A 19,673-nucleotide genomic window follows, 5' to 3' on the forward strand; every position below is an offset into this window, starting at 1 on the left:
AAGAAAAGAAAAGAAAAGAAAAGAAAAGAAAAGAAAAGAAAAGAAAAGAAAAGAAAAGAAAGAAAAGAAAAGAAAAGAAAAGAAAAGAAAAGAAAAGAAAAGAAAAGAAAAGAAAAGAAAAGAAAAGAAAAGAAAAGAAAAGAAAAGAAAAGAAAAGAAAAGAAAAGAAAAGAAAAGAAAAAAAGAAAAGAAAAGAAAAGAAAAGAGAAAAGAAAAGAAGAAGAAAGAGAAGAGAAGAGAAGAGAAGAGAAGAGAAGAGAAGAGAAGAGAAGAGAAGAGAAGAGAAGAGAAGAGAAGAGAAGAGAAGAGAAGAGAAGAGAAGAGAAGAGAAGAGAAGAGAAGAGAGAAGAGAAGAGAAGAGAAGAGAAGAGAAGAGAAGAGAAGAGAAGAGAAGAAAAGAAAGAAAAGAAAGAAAAGAAAGAAAAGAAAGAAAAGAAAGAAAAGAAAGAAAAGAAAGAAAGAAAGAAAGAAAGAAAAGAAAGAAAAGAAAGAAAAGAAAGAAAAGAAAAGAAAAGAACACAGTATAAATGATTTAAAAGTAATCCCTAAAGTTTCATGGTTTTTGCTAGACGTGAATGGCATGATACTGCATTTGTTGTTTTGTTTCTGCTCATGTTACAGTCTTGTTCTTGTTGTATTGCTGTGAGTAACCAGTTTTGTGTTTTAGTGGAAATGTATGATAAACAAAAAATCTCAGAAAGATTGTGTTGTTTTCAAACAATCAAACAGAAAAAATACAGAACCTTCACATACTGAATGGAGTGGACTGTGCAACGCGGATAAAGGAAACAGAAAGAGATATATGACATATAGAAAACAAGTTTCTGTGACATGAAAAAATGCTTAAAACTGTTACAGTTATAATTTGAATTAGCTTATACTTAATATCTGTGAACAACTGACTTTTTTGATAGAGACCACAATCAATATAAATATTGTGCTTCGATTATTTCATAAAGGTGTGAGTATTGTCTGTTCTTCCACATAGCTATACGTGCCTCCAAATATTGTTCATCTTTGTGGATTCAAAAGCAGTTTCAAAAATGAACAAAATTCAAACTGATGGAACTCACTTAAACTTTGAAAATATAACTATTAAAAGCACCGTCATTGAGCTTTCCTAAATGTATAATAGGAATAAGAGTAATCAAAGTGTTGTGTTAAGAAATAGTATGCTCAATCATCAATTAAACAGCTCAAATGAGAAATATCCCCATCCAAATCTAGGGGTTTGGTTCAAACAACAAAATCATCCTGCAGTCTAACAACTGGAATAAAGAGAGATTTTTGGTAACCTTATTGTTATAAGCGAGACCACGCAATTTTCTGGTCGAACATAATTTATTAATTAAGTAAGCAGGTAGAAGCAAAACAGCGCTGGGCGGCTGGGGAGTCTCCGCTCCACCACAGCACGCAACTTTCCCTTTTCAATGTCGCCGTTTTATAGCATCCAAGTTTTGGCTTGTCAGGACTTGTTGAACCTTCTGAAGCTGCGCAGTTCGTTGTTGGGGGTCGTTGTTTTTCTTTCAATGATCATGCGTTGTGCTCGTGTTCAAGGGGGAGGGTAGTGAAGCGGCAAACAGTATTTCACAGTCTTTGTTTTACCAAGGATGTTTATCCAACACCCCCTCCCCACTATCTACTTGTTTAGTCTTCCCCCTTAACAAGGTCGTAAATTGCAAAACCTTATCTTCTCAGCAGATTCTCTGAATTCCTTTTAAAGACAATGAACAAACACCTGCTAATTTATCACACTTATGGTTCCTCTTGTACTGATTGACTGAGGAAAATCAATAGAAGAACACATGTTGCAGGTATCTCCTGGAGTACAAGAACTTCACTTTCAGAAGTGAAATTCTTTCTGAAATACTCTAAACTTCACTGGAAAACAGAAAAGAAATCCAAAGGTGATTTAAAGGCATAGGCCTCCAAAATTCAGATTTCACACTACTAGTATCACCATACCAATAGAAAGAGTAGACCCCTACAAGAAACACAATAGGAATAAGCAAACGTCATTTTTTTTGCTGCCCCAAATCAAAAGCTTTTGAACATATTTACTGGTGGATCTGCAAAATTTTGCAATGAAAATGAAGCTTTTAATACATCTAATCTAAGCCTACCAGCTCTAGGCTTTTTCCTCTATTTTTTAACATACAAGCTGACACCAGCTTGTGATAAGCACTGATGGCACCAGGAGGAATGTAGCTCCCTATATGTCTAACCTTCAGGAATATTTCTGAGCTCAGGCTGTCATGTAGGAGGCATCTTACCTGAGGTCTAAAAACCTACAATATGGGTAAAAATGAGCAGCTGAGAACCTCTGAATTTGATAATATGGAAGAAATATACATCCCCCCTCTGTCATACAAAGGCAGCCCCTAGGGACTGTGAGCAACTGGGAGCTCAGTGAACAGGGCAGGCAAACAGGGTGTGGCACATCAGTCAGGGTGGGGCGGGGCAGTTCGCGTGGCAGCTCGGGCAGGGCACAAGGTGGGTCATTTTGTAGTCTGAGAGCAGCAGAGGAAGGGCCTTCTACTGAGACATAAATGGTGTCCACCTGCTGAGCCGCTGGTCTGAGGCTGAAACCTGGGCAGGGGGGGAAGGGCTGCGACCTCTTTGGGCAGAGGCCTACACCCAAACAGAACTCCCATGGATTGAAAGAGCTGCCCAGACCCTCAGTTCCAGGCAACTCCAGTCTCTGGAAGTTCCCCTAGGTCCTGAAGACAGAGGTGGGTGTCATGGGTGCAAGTGTGCTCGTCTGGATTAGCTTTTCAAACAGGTGGCTCTGTTATGAGAGGAACTCACCAGTAGCATCCAGGAATCTGAGCGGGAGATTGACAAATGGTATTATATGCTGACACAGTTCAGGCAACAGCCCTGCCTTAAGTACTGGCAAAGGAGAAGGTAAACAAGCTTGCAGCCCTGAACCAACACATATGAAAGAGTCACATGACAAGGGAGAGTGGACCCTTGTCTCTGCTCAGAGCCAGAGGAGGAGTCTCCCCCTTGCACCTGAAGTGCCCCTGCACAACAGATATGATGTGCTAGGGCAGGAGAGAGGAGAGACCAGGAGGACTCGTAAAGACCTCAGAAGGGCCAACCACAAAATTTGGCTCAGTCTCCCACATGCATCAGAACCAGTGCCACAAAGAAGGCAAAAAGGGTGTTAGTCATTGGAGACTCCTCTCTGAGAGACACTGAGGTCCTACTTGCCATCCAGACAATCCGGAGAGGTTTGCTGCCTGCTGGGTCCCATATTCGTGATATTATGAAGAGGCTACCAAGCCTGGTGGGTCCCAAAGACTACCACCCCTTCCTACTTTTTCACATAGAATCAAGAAATGCCATGACAAGGAGACTTCAAAATATCAAAAAGGACTTTATGTCCCTTGGAAAGATGCTGAAGGAATCGGGAATGCAAGTAGTGTTCTCTGTCCTCCCAGCTGGTGACTGGGGCCCAAGAAGAAGGAGATGAATGGACCAAGTGAATGATTGTCTGTAAGGCTGGTGCCACGCTCAAGGTTTGGTGTTCTATGATCTTGGACACACTTTTGAGAGACCAGGCATGCTGACACCAGATGGGGTGCAGCTGACCAGATGGGGCAAGAGTGTTCTAGGCAGTAAGCTGTCTGGGCTTCTCAGGAGGGCTTTAAACTAGATCACAGAATCACAGAATTGTAGGGGTTGGAAGGGACCTCAAGAGATCATCGGGTCCAACTCCCCTGCCAAAGCAGGTTCCCTAGAGCAGGCTGCCCAGGTAGGCATCCAGACGGGTCTTGAATATTTCCAGTGAAGGAGACTCCACAACCTCCCTGGGCAGCCTGTTCCAGTGCTCCGTCACCCTCACCGTGAAGAAGTTCTTTCACATGTTGGTGCGGAACTTCCTGTGCTTCATTTTGTGGCCTTTGCCCCTTGTCCTGTCCCCACTAACCACTGAAATGAGGTTGGCCAGATCCCACTGTCTCCCACACTTAAGATATTTGTAGACATTGATAAGATCCCCTCTCAGTCTTCTTTTCTCCAGGCTGAACAGACCCAGGTCTCTCAGTCTTTCCTCATAGGGAAGACGCTCCAGGTCCCGTATCATCTTTGTTGCCCTCTGCTGGACTCTTTCTAGGAGATCCCTGTATTTTTATTTATTTATTTATTTATTTATTTTGTACTGGGGAGCCCAGAACTGGACACGGCACTCCAGGTGATGCGGTGGGAGAAGAGGATGCACCTCTGAGTGAAGGAAGCATACCTGAGAACATCGTCACTCAAAGTAACAACATGGAAATACTAGTGAACTGTCCCAAAGCAATCAAGAAGGGTTCTCCTGGAAATGTGTTCAGACCAATAACCCAGCTGAAGTGCTTCTGCACCAACACACACAGCATGGGAAACAAGCATGAGAAGTTGGAAACCATGGTGCAATTAGACAAATATGATCTGATTGCTATCAGGGAAACATGGTGGGATGGATCACATAACTGGAACACTGGAAGAGAGGGCTACAAGCTCTTCAGAAGAGATAGGCAAGGAAGGAGAGGAGGGTGTGTTACCCTCTACATTAGGAAGAGACTGATTGTTAAGAGATGCCTCTGAGAAACAGTCACAGAAAGTTTGAGAGCTTATGGGTGAGAGATAAAGACCACACCAATAAAAGACACCTTGTAGTTGGGATTTACTACAGGGTCTACTACTTCTTTGTTTCATTCTTCACTGCCAGTCAGGCTTCCCAAGTCTTTTGTTCCTCTGAAAATGTAAATGGGGGTAGAAGGGAGAAAAGTTCCTCCAATTAAAGTTTAGCTTCAACACCTGATGAAACTAAACAAGTACAAGTCTATGTGGCCTCATGACATGCATCCCAGTGTCCTGGGGAACTGCCTGGTAGAGTTGCCAAGAATCTCTCCATCATTTTGAAAAGTCCTGGCAGTCAGGCAAAGTCCCTGGTGACTGGAAAAAGGGAAACATCACTCCCATTTTTAAAAGGGGAAGAAATGAGAACCCAGGAAATTACAGACCAGTGAGCCTCACCTCTGTGCCTGGCAAGATCCTGGAAAAGATCCTCCTGCAAGTAATATCAGGGCACATGCAAGACAATGAGGTGATCTGGGACAGCCAGTATGGCTTCACCAAGCACAAATCATGCCTAACCAATCTGGTGGCCTTTTATGGTTGAGTGACTGCATCAGCTGACAAGGGAAGGCCAACCGATGTCATCTACTTGGACTTCTGCAAGTCCTTTGACATGGTCCCATATGACATCTTGATTAGAGAGATACGGACTTGATGGGTGAGCCACTCAGTAGATAAGGAGTTAGCTTGAAGGTTGCACCCAGAGAGTGGTGGTCAATGGCTCCATGTCCAGGTGGAGGCTGGTGATGAGGGGTGTCACTCGGGGGTCTGTCCAGGGACTAATAGTGTTTAGTATCTTCATCAGTGACATAGACAATGAGACCAAGTGCACCCTCAGCAAGTTTACAGATGACACCAAGCTGAGTGGTGCGGTTGATACCAAAGAAAGAAGGGAAGCCATCCAAAAGGACATGGACAATCTTGAGAAGTGGTCCCATGTGAACCTAATGAGGTTCAACGAGTCTAAGTGCAAGGTGCTGCACCTGGGTTGGCGAAATCCCAGACATGAGGACAGACTAGGAGAAGAACACATTGAGAGCAGGCCTGCAGGGAAGGACTTGGGGGTTCTGGTGGATGAAAAGCGTGACATGAGCCAGCAGTGTGCGCTTGCAGCCCAGAAGGCCAATTTCATGCTGGGCTGCATCAAAAGAGGAACGGCTGTCATGCTGAGGGAGGTGATTGTCTCCCTCTGCTCTGCCCTCACGAGGCCCCACTTGAAGTACTGTGTGCAGGTCTGGGTCCCCCAGCACAAGAAGGATGTTGATGTGTTAGAACGGGTCCAGAGGAGGGCCACTAAGATGATCAGAGGGCTGGAGCACCTCTCCTATGAAGAAAAGCTGAGAGAGAGCTAGGGATGTTCAGTCTGGAGAAGGGAAACGTCTGGGGTGACAACCTAGACTTCATCAAGGCCTTTCACATGGTCTTCCATAGCATTCTCATGGAGAAGCTGGCAGCCCATGGCTTGGACATGTAAACTCTTTGCTGGGTTTAAAACTGTCTGGACAGCCAGGCCCAGAGAGTAGTGGTGAATGGAGCGAAATCCAGCTGGTGACTGGTCACGAGTGGTGTTCCCCAGGGGCTGGTGTTCTATCTTTATTGATGATTTGGATGAGGGAATTGAATGCGCTCTCAGTAAGTTTGCAGATGACACCAAGTTGAGGGGAAGTGTCGATCTTCTGGAGGGAAGCCCTGCAGAGGAACCTGGAGAGGATGGGTCGCTGGGCAGAAGCCAATGGGATGAGCTTCAACATGGCTAAGTCCTGTGTCCTGCACTTTGGTCACAACAACCCCATGCAACGCTACAGGAAAAGGATCTGGGGGTGCTGATTGATGCTCACCTGAACATAAGCTGGCAGTGTGCCCAGGTGGCCAAGAAGGCCAAAGGCATCCTGACTTGTGTCAGGAATAGTGTAGCCAGAAGGACAAGGGAGGTGATCGTCCTCCTGTACTCTGCTCTGGTGAGGCCGCGCCTCTAGTACTATGTTCAGTTTTGGGACCCTCACTACAAGAAGGACGTTGAGGACCTGGAATGTCTCCAGAGAAGGGCTACAAAGCTGGTGAAGGGCCTGGAACAAAAGTCCTCTGAGGAGCGGCTGGGGGAACTGGGGTTATTTAGTCTGGAGAAGAGGAGGCTCAGGGGGGACCTTATTGCTCTCTGCAATTTCCTGAAAGGAAGTTGTTGGGAGCTGTCATTCAGCTTCTTCTCACAGATAACTAGTGATAGAACTAGAGGGAATGGCCTCAAGTTACGCCAGGGGAGGTTCAGGTTGGAAATTAGGAGACATTTCTTCTCAGAAAGAGTAGTTAGGCATTGGAATGGGTTGCCCAGGGAGGAGGTGGTGTCACTGTCCCTGGGGAAGTTTAAGGAAAGGTTGGACATGGTGCTTAGGGACATGGTTTAGTTGGTGATACTGGTGGTAGGGTCGTGGTTGGACCAGATGATCTTGAAGATCTTTTCCAACCTTAATGATTTTATGATTCTATGTTTATTGCAACCTTTCAGTACAATGGATGTAGAACATCTTTTTGCTCAATCAGAGAATGGCAGAACAAGGGGGGGAAGAGAAGTTGTGGATGCCTCATCCCCTGAAGGTGTTCAAGACCAGGTTGGATGAGTCTCTGGGCATCCTGCTTTCATGGGTGGCATCCCTTCCCATGGCAGGTGGGGTTGGAACTAGATGACCTTTAACGTGCCTTCCAACCTGAACCTTTCTATAATTCTCTATTTTCTTTAGGGATGTGATTTTGCTTTTCTATTTTTCATGGCATTTCCTACAGCTTGAAAGACAGTCCATTCCCCAGGTTATTTTCAGCCTGAATTAATGTGCTACTGAATATCTAGCATCAGTCAGATATAGTGAACAAAAAGACTTTTATTCAACCTGACCAGAATCTTTTTTTCAAAGGATGAGATGAAGTGTGATTTACGTAGGTAAACAGTTTTTAATCAACTTTGGTTATGCTGATGATTTATTTTTTGCTGCAATCAGAGATGAAATGTATTAGTTATTAGAGCTGGTAAAAGGAGTTATTTAGTAAGAAGAAGCAGCTGTGAAATGAGACAAAAAAAAAAGGCATTATGCTAATTCAATTAATTAAAAACAGAATGCAAGTACACATCATTAACAATGACCAAATTATATCGGCTGTTCTTTAAGCCATATATATCCAGCAAAATCAGCTACTGCAAAGAAAATGTTAATATACAGATATGTAGAAGCTGTGTATAGATATATAAATATATAGATGCTATCACATAGGTGTTTTCACCTATATGTATTAGAAAAAGTAAGAGACCCTAACATACACAATCAAACTAAAGACACTATTTAAGGGAGAAAAAAAAAAAAAAAAGGAAAGAAAAAAGAAAAAAAAGCAACAGCAACAAAAAAAAAAAAAAGAAGTGCATCATAATGATAAATAGTGGTAAATAAAACCTTTGTAGATTGCATGTTGTGTGGTGAAATTTGGGGTGACCTCATTGCGACCTTTCAGTACTTAAAGGGTGCTTATAAAAAAGATGTAGAACAACTTTTTACTCAATCAGATAATGACAGGACAAGGGGGAATGTGCTTTAAACTAAAAGAGGGGAGATTTAGCTTAGATGTTAGGAGGAAATTCTTCACTCAGAGAGTGGCGAGGCACTGGAACAGGTTGCCCAGAGAAGTTGTGGATTCCCCATCCCAGGAGGTGTTCAAGACCAGGTTGGACAAGATGCTGGGCAACCTATCTAGTGGGTCGCATCTATTCCTATGGCAGGGGGGCTTGGAACTAGATGATCTTTAATGTCCCTAGCCATTCTATGATTCTATGATTTAAAAAAAATAATAAATAAAATAAAATAAAACCACAACAAAACAAAACAAAAACTCTTAGGATTAAATTATCTGATGTTTTACCAGATATGACCATATTGTACTGTGAGACATCTTCTTTCCAAACACATAGCCATAAACTAGAATGAGATTTTTCACTTGTACGCAATCTGGATGTCTATATATTTTATTTTATTTTATTTTATTTTATTTTATTTTATTTTATTTTATTTTATTTTATTTTATTTTATTTTATTTATTAATGTCTAGGGTAACTGAGCTAATAGTGTCTAAGCTAATATTGTCCTCTGGGAACAGGAAATCCAAGCTCCAAACTTTCCAGATTTTCCTCAAACTCTGTGTGTAGAATAGGACTTGAAGGATAGGTTTATAACAGTAGGAGACATTTCACTCAACCTTTCCACCACAGGATACCATATGAGCTAGATTTTAATATTCATGAAAAGGGAAACATTTCTATATCTTCATGTTAAACTAATCTTTCTTGAAGGTCTATTACAAAGTCTGTATAGGCTGGGAATATCCTGCTTGGTTAGATATAATTACCATTCTCCAGGCTGGTGAAGAAAACACAATCTCATTTTAGGAAGGTCTGCTTTATTCATGAATCATTTCTTAAGACAGAAAGGTGTCTTAACACAGACATGTTTTATGCATATAAAGTTTATGTGTACATATATATATGTAGAGAATATATATATATATATATATTTGTTTATATGTAGTAAAATTCTGTTTTCACAGATACCTTGATGTTTTTTTCCAAGGCTGTATTCTGTGTGAGCTGTATACACCATATGCCATATATGCCTAGCTTTGAATTATATTATTTCATATTTGAATTAATGTAACTTTATCAATCTGCAGTAATTATCAGTTATTTTTCACAATTCCTTTAAGTTAGCAGTCAGCTGCAATGTCACATGAAAAAAATAATGTACATAGTGTGCTATAATTGTAAGGCTATAGCTTGTTATAGTGTTGATAAAAGTGTTGAATTTGCAGCTTGGTATTTCTGGGAGAATAATGAATTAATTGTCGAAGATACTGGATGATCTCATATGAAAAATAAATAATTTAAGATTTTGTTTTCTATGGCTAAATGTATTACTTAAGAATAGCAGGTCCATACAGCATGTCTTTTATTTATTTATTTATTATAGGAAATGTCTTCTAAATTACATGATTTTGTTATCTGCAGTTTCAGTTCATCTATGCCTCTATGAAATTAAGCATAGTCATCTTTTTGATTTAGTGAGAATATAACCAGTAAGTATACTTCTTGTGTCTTTGTCGACAAAAGCATGTATAGTCTAGGAATCAAATAAAAAATATAACACAAATACAATTATACCATTATATTTTCTGATTTAGATTATTATAAAAGGAAAGAATAGTAAAAAAGAACAAATAAAAATAGTATCAAAGCCTCTTAATATTGTATGTTTGTTCTTGACTCTTGGCTTCTCTGTTGCTCCCTTTCTTTTAGCCATTAATGTAAAGATACTAATTCTGTTTATGTTTGAGAAATGTAAAACTGATTTTCTGAAATTAAAATATATTTTTTTCAGATTGTAATTTATATCAGATATTATAATTAATTATCTTTATACATACAGGATTTTTTTTTTTTCCCCTAAAATTGCTTAATGTGTCCCTGCAAAAATTGGAATGCCCTGAATACCCTATTTCTCTTTTGCCGTGGTTATCTGGCCTGTAGTCTAACATTCTATCTGGTCAAAACCGAGTTATGTGAAGTGACGGATCTTTTAGTATTTCCTCAGTTGTTATGAACTCTAGTTATAACTAGAAGGTATAAAATGACAGTTACCTTTCATTTTCTTTTTGCTGTGTTTTTGAAACTTACAATCATAGAATAGAGGATATATAATCATAGAATAACCCAAGCTAGAAGGGACCCACAAGAATCATTGGGTCCAACTCCTGGCTCCACGCAGGCCTACCCAAAAATCAGAATTCAGACCATATGACTGAGAGCATATTCCAAATGCTTCTTAAACTCCAACAGGCTTGGTGCTGTGACTACGTCCCTGGGGAGCCTCTTCCAGTGAGCGAACACCCTCTTGGTGAAGAACCTTTACCTGATATACAACCTGAACCTCCCCTGTCACAGACTGACTTTATTACCTCAGGTCCTATTGCTGGTTACCAGAGAGAAGAGATCAGCGCCTCCCCTTCGCTCCCCTCGTGAGGAAGCTGTAGACCGTGATGAGATCTCCCCTCAGCCTCCTCTTTTCCAGGCTGAACAGACCAAGTGACCTCAACCACTCCTCATATGTCTTCCCCTCTAGGCCCTTCACCATCTTTGTAGCCCTCCTCCGGACACTCCAATAGTTTCACATCCTTTTTGTATTGTGGTGCCCAGAACTGCACACAGTACTCAAGATGAGGCCACACCAGCGCAGAGTAGAGCGGGACAATCACTTCCCTCGACTGACTAGGAAAGCTGTGCTTGATGCACCCCAGGATACAGTTGGCCCTCCTGGCTGCCAGGGCACACTGCTGGCTCATATTCAACTTGCTATCAACCAAACCCCCCAGACCCCTCTCTGTGGGGCTTCTCTCCAGCATCTCATCCCCCAGTCTGTACGTATAGCCAGGGTTGCTCCTTCCCAGGTGAAGGACCTGGCACTTGCTCTTTACTTGCAGTAAAAGTGCACAAAGTAGAGAAAAAAATGTGTTTGGCCTGAAGGCTTATCTTAATATATGCACTCCCTGCTTTTATTACAATTAGTGGAGTAATTAAAAGTTAATCACAGTATGCCATAGAATCAGAAACAGCTTTTTTTTAAGTATTTTTAACCAATACAATTTTAATTTTAAAACATTAGGCAACAATTTTTATATCAGCTCCAAAATCTTAAGAATTTCCTTTAAACTTTTGGGCTCTTCTTATTTACTTTCCATGCATTTTCTTGTTCACTTCTTTAAAATTCAATTCAAACTGGGTAGGGAGATATTCCTTTTGATTTAATTTTGATTAATATATTGTACTGCTTTTTCTGATCTGTAAACAAACAAACAAAAGGATTGACTATCAGTGTTCTTCATGTCACTCACCAAATTCAACTACATGTGGGTTTTGGCTTTCCTAACCCCACCAATCCATGCTCAGGTAGACTTGATCTTGAACTGTTGCTAATGGGTCTTTTCAAGAAGAACAAAATATTGCAGTCATTCCTAAACCTGTTGCTCTGTGGCTTTGGGGCCAGGGCTCCAGAAATAATTGTCCCTAACCGCCATTTATTTACCAATATAGGTGTGGCCTAAAATTTCCACATATTAAGTGATAACCCTCAACATCAGAATTCAAAGTTCTGGACTCCTAAATGTGTGACTATATAATGGAACAGATTTCACTAGATGAGAGATATTACCTGTTAGCTGTACCTGAAACCTGAAAGATTGTTTTTGCCTCCAGGAATGGCATAGAAGTTGCAGTCCTCTTAAGAATAAATGCTAATGACAATAAGTACTACTGCAAAAATAAAATCCTTTGAAAATGAAAGGATCTAAGTCTTTTTGTCAGGGTGTCAAAGGGGGCAGAAGCTCCCTGGGGTCAGGATGCCAGCAGGTGGGGAGGGGGAGTCCCCAAGGACCCCATCAGCCACAGCCCATACCACTGCTACAGATAGGGAGAATTGCAGACTTTTGGGGGGACAGAGGGCAGCCCCAGCTCCAGGCATCAGGAACCTGAATGGGGATTTGGATAGGCCAAGCTCAGGCTGGGACATCAGCCTGTGGCTGGGGATCAGAATCAGGCCCTGTGAAGGGGAACTAAGATCAGACATATCACCACCATGTCCAAGCAGAACTATGGGGATGAAGTTGAGACAAGGCCAGGAATATCAGCCTTCAGGCCATGGATGGGCAGTGCAGGGCTGTGGGGAGACAGAGGATGGTCCTGCTGTTAGTCCCTGGGTCAGGGACTAACAGTCCCAGGGAGCTGACACAGAGTCCTGTGCTCTGGGAAGGACAAGGCTCCATGAGGGCCATTTAGATCACGTAAGTGTCCTCAAGGTCCTGGAACCACTTCCTGGCAAGCTCAATACTTCTCAATACTTTTGCAGAGTTAAAGTTTCAGAGACACTGACCAGGTTAATATTCAAAACTTAGTGGAAAAGTGCATGCTTTTAACAGGAATCTCTGAGTCACTCCCTGGAAACATTCACTGACACCAGACTGTATTTTTTGGCAAATCAAAAATTTAGACTTCGAGTTCAAGCTCTCTCTGAGGTGAGAATCTTATTTTTAAATATTTAAATAACTTCAAAAGCTTTCTAAAGTAAGCATAGGATATGGAAAAGCTACTTAACTCTGAATCGTATTATAAACCAGATCAAGGCAGTTGGAAAATGCAACAATTAGGAGAAAATGAGAAGTTAATTTTGACCGTTAGCATATGGTGAGCATGATGAAGCATCTTACTGAGGGGAAGTAATTGCTTCTCAACACCTAGGGACACAAAAACTGTAACTGATGGTAGTAACAGTGCATAGGACAAGACAAAATAAGGAGGTTCTGATTTTACAGTATTTAGGAAAACACAAGAAACACTTTGAGTACTAAGATACTCTAAAGCTACACAGAAAGATAAGGAAAAGAAAATAACTGTCTCTGAAGACTTCTGACCTATAGCAATTTATTATTAGCTCCCTTGTTTCCCTCAGATTTTGTCCAAGTTTTAATTACTTCATAGATTAGCTGCAGATTTAAATTTGCTAGTGCTTGCCTAATGAACTGGTAACAGATTATCTATTAGTAACTTCCTTCAGCATATATACCTACAGATATTACAGGGAAAAATTTGATCAAATGTATTACATGACCTGAATACATGGCACTGCTCAAAAAACAAACAAACAAAACCACAAACAAACAAAACAAAACAAAACAACCAACCAACCAAACAAACAAAACCCACGTTTTTACTGTCTTGGGTTTATATGGCAAGTTTTTGGTAGGAGGGTGAGAGGCTGCAGGGGTGACCCCTAGGCACAAAGACCAGAGGCTGCCCCATGTTAGGTAGGAACTGGTTCCAGCTGGATCAGAAAGGGACCCATGCTGGCCAAAGCTGAGCCAGTGAGTAACACTGGTTGTGCCTCTGTGCGAGAATCTTCAAGAAAGAGAAAAAAACACTGCCCAACAGAAGCTGAGAAAAGAGTGAGAAAATGTGAGACAAACAATTCTGCAGACACCAAGGTCAGTGAGGAAGGAGGTGGAGGAGGTGCTCCAGGGAACAGCCTGTGGAGAGGCCCATGGTGGAGCAGGTTGTCCCCATGCAGCGCATGGGGTACCGTGGCAGAACATATTTTAGTGCTTCAGCCTGTGGAGGAGCCCACAGTGGAGCAGGTGGATCTGGCCTGAAGGAGTCTGTGGCCCATGCAGAGCCCCCACAGGAGCAGACCATGGGCCAGAGCTCATGTTAGAGCAAGTGATCTGGGTGGGATCTGCTGCCCATGGAGGGCCCATGCTGGAGCACTCCATTCCTGAAGGACTGCACCCCATATTGGAACAGTTCTTGAAGAACTGCAGTCTGCGGGAAGCCCACGTAGGAGCCGTTAGGGAAGGACTACATCCTGTGGGACGGGTCCCACTCTGGAGCAGTGGAAGAGACTGAGGAGGATGGAATGGCAGAGGCAAAGTGTTCTGGACTGAGCTCAACCCCAATTCCTGATTCCCCTGTGCCACTTGATAGGGAGAAGAGGTTGAATGAGGGGGAAGGTATTTTCAGTTTGCTTTTAGTTCTCACTGGTCCAGCTTGTTATCAATAGGCAATAAAATACATTAATCTCCCTTATAATTAATCTGTTTTGCCCCTGAGAATAATTAGTGAATGATCTCTCTGTCTTTATGTCAGTTGCATCATATTTTCTCCCCCTGTTCTGTTAAGGAGGGAGAGTGAGAGAGTGGTGTAGCAGTGCTTGGCCACCTACCAATGCAAAACCACCATGCACTGAATTTTGAATATTAAGTATGTACCTTGTTTAAAAAACAGCATTAAATATTAAAATAAATACTAATGGCTGCTATCCAAAATGAAAATAGATATAACCATATTTTTTTGTTGTTGTTTGTTTGAAAAACTAGTAATTTGCTTTGCATTTAATTTGCTTTAGAAAATTAACTGAAAATAATATAAAAACCTTTGTATTGAAAAGCAACTCAGGTACCTATCTGCAATTTTAAATTAGGTATCTAGTCTTAAGCCAGACATCAAACTTGCTTCTCTATCAAATGAAATGTAGATAGGATGAAGCAGCCCCTGAAAGTGGCCTACAAAAAGTATCTGAGCTGAAGGACTTTGACTAATTGTCTGATATTGTAGAGGCTCAAATTTGATAAGATGATCCATTCACAGCATAATGGAATTCAAATATCTCTTAAATCAGAAAAGTTTAATCACAGAATCACAGAATTGTTGAGGTTGGAAGGAAACTGTAGATCATCTGGTCCAATCCCTCAGCTCTAGCAGGGACACTTAGAACTGCTTGCCCAGGACCATGTGCAGACAGCTTTTGAAGATCTCCAAGGGAGATCTCCAAGATACTCTGCAATCTCACTTGTAAACCTGTGCTAGTGTTCCATCACTGAACAGTAAAGTGCTTCCAAAGGTTTAGATGGAACCTCTGGTTCCACTTTGTGCCCATTGCATCTTGTCATGTAACTGGGCAGCAATAAAAAGAGTATGGCTCTGTCTTCATTGCATCCTCCCTTCAGGTATATATAGATATTGATGAGATCACCCCCGAGCCTCCTCTTCTCCAGGCTGAACAGTACCAGCTCTATCAGCCTCTCCTCACAGAAGAGGTGCTCCAGTCCCTTAACTATCTCGGTAGCCTTCTGTTGGACTATTTCCAATGTGTCTAGGTCCCTCTTGTACTGGGGGGCCCAGAACTGTACACAATACTCCAGGTGCGGCCTCACCAGTGCTGAGTAAGGGGAAAGATCATCTCTCTTGACCTGCTGGTGATACTTTGCCCAATGCAGGCAAGAACACCATTAGCCTTCTTTGCATCAAGGGCACATTGCTGGTCGTATTGAAGATAGTGTCCACCAAGACTCCTAGGTCCTTTTCTGCAGAACTGCTTTCCAGATGGATGGCACCCAGCATGTATTAGTGCCTGGGGTTGTTCCTCCCCAGATAATTAATAAAATAATAAATTAATCAGGGATAGTTTGATAGTTTAAAAATAAAAGTGTAACTGAATGCATAATTTCAAATTTGAAATGTATATATTTGAACACAGATGTTAAAATGTAATCTCTGTCTAAATACCTTCATAGTGTGGAAATGGAATCTAACAAGTCAGAATAATTATTATTCCCACCTGCCAAAAATAGTTACCTGCCTAACAAATGCAAACAATGTAATAAAGGATTTCAACATGTGTTAATACCATATCTATATTTTTTATCAAGTAGAGGACACCAATAAATTTTTTATTTGTTGTGTCCTCACAACAGTGAATTAATATTTATTTTTCTTTTTATGAATATGTTTCTGAAAGATATCTCTGAGATCAGTTAGCCATTTGGAACGATGTGCTATGCTTTCAAGCATACAAAGAATATTGTTCTTATTGTCACATCATATGTTTTCTTAGTGTGCCATTATGTAATACAAACCAACATGTTACTACATGGTTTGTCAAAATAAAATAAAGCAAAACAAAATAAAACACCTCTAATTCAATATATGTATATATATATAGCTTGAAGCTTACTTCGAGCTTTTGTATTATACTGAAAATACCACAGATACTTGCCATAGTTACAAGAATATGTGTACCTTTAGGAGTAGATCTGAATGCCCTTAAAGACAAAGGAAAGTTACTTGTTCACAGAACTGGATTTTAAGACAGGCCTTTAGATTTTTCAGAATTCAGTAAAAATCTGAAAGAAAAAAAAATCCTTCGCTTTTTAAATACTGTGGAAAGTAAGCAGGAATTATAGCAGCTGGAATGAATATTTTTTCTGTTATAAATATATCTATTTAAAATATATAAAAATACATTTCTATCATATTAATATATAATATATATAATAATATTATAATGTTATAATTATTATATAATTATATATAATATATATTATGTATATATAAAATATATGATAGTATTATATATAATAATTACAATTATGATAATATTATTATATTATATTGTATTGTTATATTATGTTATATTATATTATATTATTATAATACTAATATATTATATATTATATCAATATATAGTAGAAATAGAAGTATATATATATGAACATAGAATTATATACATGCATCTAATTATCTAAGATATAATTACTCTGTATAAACATTTACAAAATCAATCCCATAGATAAGTCTTTGCAGTTAATTTTACCTCAAATTTTCTTTATAAAAGCAGTTGCCATCTAAAGAAAGCACCAAACAGTCTTCTAAATCCTATCACTCCTGATTATGGAGTGCTGCATAATATAATAATAAATAATAACACTCAAATTAAATTTTATCTTTCCACTTTCTTGTGGGAAGTACTTCAGACAAGTAACTTGCATGACTGTTGTAAGTTTACCAATATTATTACTGTTTCATGTAAATACTGAATTTGCTGAACAATTGAGAAAACCACCTTTTTCTTCTGCATTTTTTTAATCTTTTGCTCAGTTGTACCTTTTCCTTAGCAAAGCGTAAGAAAAGTCCTGTTCCCTTACTCTTCAGAAAAAGAATGTAATAGCCACACGTTAAATTACTGAGTTCTTAGAAAAGCATTTTAAAAATTGTTATAACAGTTACCCTCTCCAAAGTCCCAGTAGATGATGTCAGTTGCTCTTCCCAATGCTGTAACCCCACCATAGATAGTCACCAGCTTTTTCAGGCACAATCTGCCGTTAGTGAAGCCATGTTGGCTGTCACCAGTTACCTCCTTATTTTCCATATGCCTTAGCTTAGTTTCCAGGAGGATCTGTTCCATAATCTTGCCAAGCACAGAGGTGAGTCTGATTGGCCTGTAGTTCCCTGGGTCCTCTGTTTTTCCCTTTCTAAATATGGGGATTATATTTCCCCTCGTCCAGTGAGTGGGAACTTTACTGAACTGCCACAGCTTCTCAAATGTGATGGACAGTGGCTTAGAAACTTCATTCACCAATGAAAATTTTTTTAAAAATGCTTTATTATAGACTTAATTTATTCTGGTATTGGGAGTAAAATCATATGAGTGACAGTCACTACCATTATGTTACCTGTGAAATGGATAGCATTTTCAGAATTCCAGTATGTTAAGAACAATAACATCTTCTCTCTCTACTGCGCACTGTAAAGAAATAGCTTTTGTTTTGGAGTGTCTGACAATGGCAGGGAATTTATAAGAACTTATTTTTTAGAAAAAAAAAAAAAAAGTGAAGATTTCTCATAGAATTTTTGGTTGATCAAGCAATTGCCCAGAGAGGTTATGGATTTTTCCCTCCTTTGACATCTTCAAAAGCCAACTGGGCATGGTCCTGGGCAACCAGCTGTAGATGTCCTGTTTGAGCAGGGGGATTGGATCAGTTGACTTCCAGAGGTCCTGTCCAACCTCAACCATTCTGTGATTTTTGTGATTCTGTAATTAAAGGTTATAGTGAAAGCTTGACAGTGAAAAATTAAAAATGAGATAAATAAAATAATAATAATAATAATAAAGGTAAAGATTAAAGTTTCATATTCTTCTATTCACTTATAAAAAAGTAATTTATTTTTTCCTATTTTAATCTAATCATTTGTATAAAATTAAAAAAAAAATAAGAGCATGGATATTATTCATAGAATTCCGTGTGTCTATTAAAGTATCGGATTTTTTTTTCTATACCCTTACAAATACAAACCACAGGCTGTTTCCTTTTTTATTTATTTATTTATTTATTTTTTCATGAATGATTCAGTCAGTTACAGATATAAAACTTACTGCAATGGTCTTTTGCAAATTTTTAACAGAAGCTAATAATTTCAGAAACAATAGGTCTAACGATAAATAACAATTTTCATTGTACTTCAACATATTCTTCTGCATTTTTCGTGCCTGTAAATAGAAAAAGCAGGCTAGCAAAGGTGATTCAAAATTACAGTCTGTTTCCAACTGTCTTCACAGTGACTCAGTGGTGAAAAGGTCCTCCCTCTCATTTTCTATCATTTTCTCTGGCCTTGACAGGCCAGAGTCCACTGTCAGATAAAATAACAATGTGAGTGATGCTGACTGACAGAAAACACTGAGACAACCTATGGAAATTAGAATTATGTTTCATGTTTAAACACTAGCTGAAAAAAAAAAAAGAAAAAAAAATCTAAACCTCAAACCACCACACTAGATTTTTTTCTTACAGTTAAGTATTCTCAGAATTTAAAAACAGTATATCTTGAAAATATATCAAGTCAAATTTAAAATGTTATTATTCACTAGAGAGAAACCACTACGCGCGCACACACACACACACAAACACACACAAACAAAAAAAAACCAGACACACATCTGCGTTTTTAGCCTGATTCCCCTGGCGTTCCTTATCTTTTTTATAGGAAGTCTACAGCTGCCTCTGATTAAAGTAAAACCTCCAAGTCTTTCATTTAATAGCCTAAAATGCATCATCAAAATGATATTTCTTAAAAGGCACAATGTCATTTCAAATTATCTTACAACTTTGTTACTGAACAAGCAAACAAGTTACAAAATAATTGCCTGTGAAAAAAAAATTGTCTTTGGGTTGCTTTACAGTAGTGCCAGCCTCCATTTCCTTCTTGTGATATAAAAGTCTCAAGATCTGATCCAAAACTGTCCTATTTATACCTAAATAGAATTTTGGAACATTGGACATATTTTTATGGACATATATTTGGACATATATTTATGTCCAATTTGACTTTTGTATAAACTGGAAAAAAGAAAAACAAACAAAAACTTTAAGATTTGAAGATTTCAAGTAGTAAATACAGCACGACTGGTTCAGGTGATATTTTTCATCACTAATAATTCTATTTGGAATTTGTTCAAATCGAGGTTCTGTACACTCATTTTTGAAATTATGACTGAAATTATGACATTTCAGAAAGATCTTAGACTATGAAACCTATCAAAATAGCTGGATAATAAAGATAATTTGAAGGCTCAAATGAGCTTTAGCTATTTCCACCAGCAACAGACCTAATTTGGAGATACGTTTCAAAGACCTTGCTGCAA

Source organism: Anser cygnoides, chromosome 1, assembly GCF_040182565.1.
Source record: "Anser cygnoides isolate HZ-2024a breed goose chromosome 1, Taihu_goose_T2T_genome, whole genome shotgun sequence".
Classification (NCBI taxonomy): domain Eukaryota; kingdom Metazoa; phylum Chordata; class Aves; order Anseriformes; family Anatidae; genus Anser; species Anser cygnoides.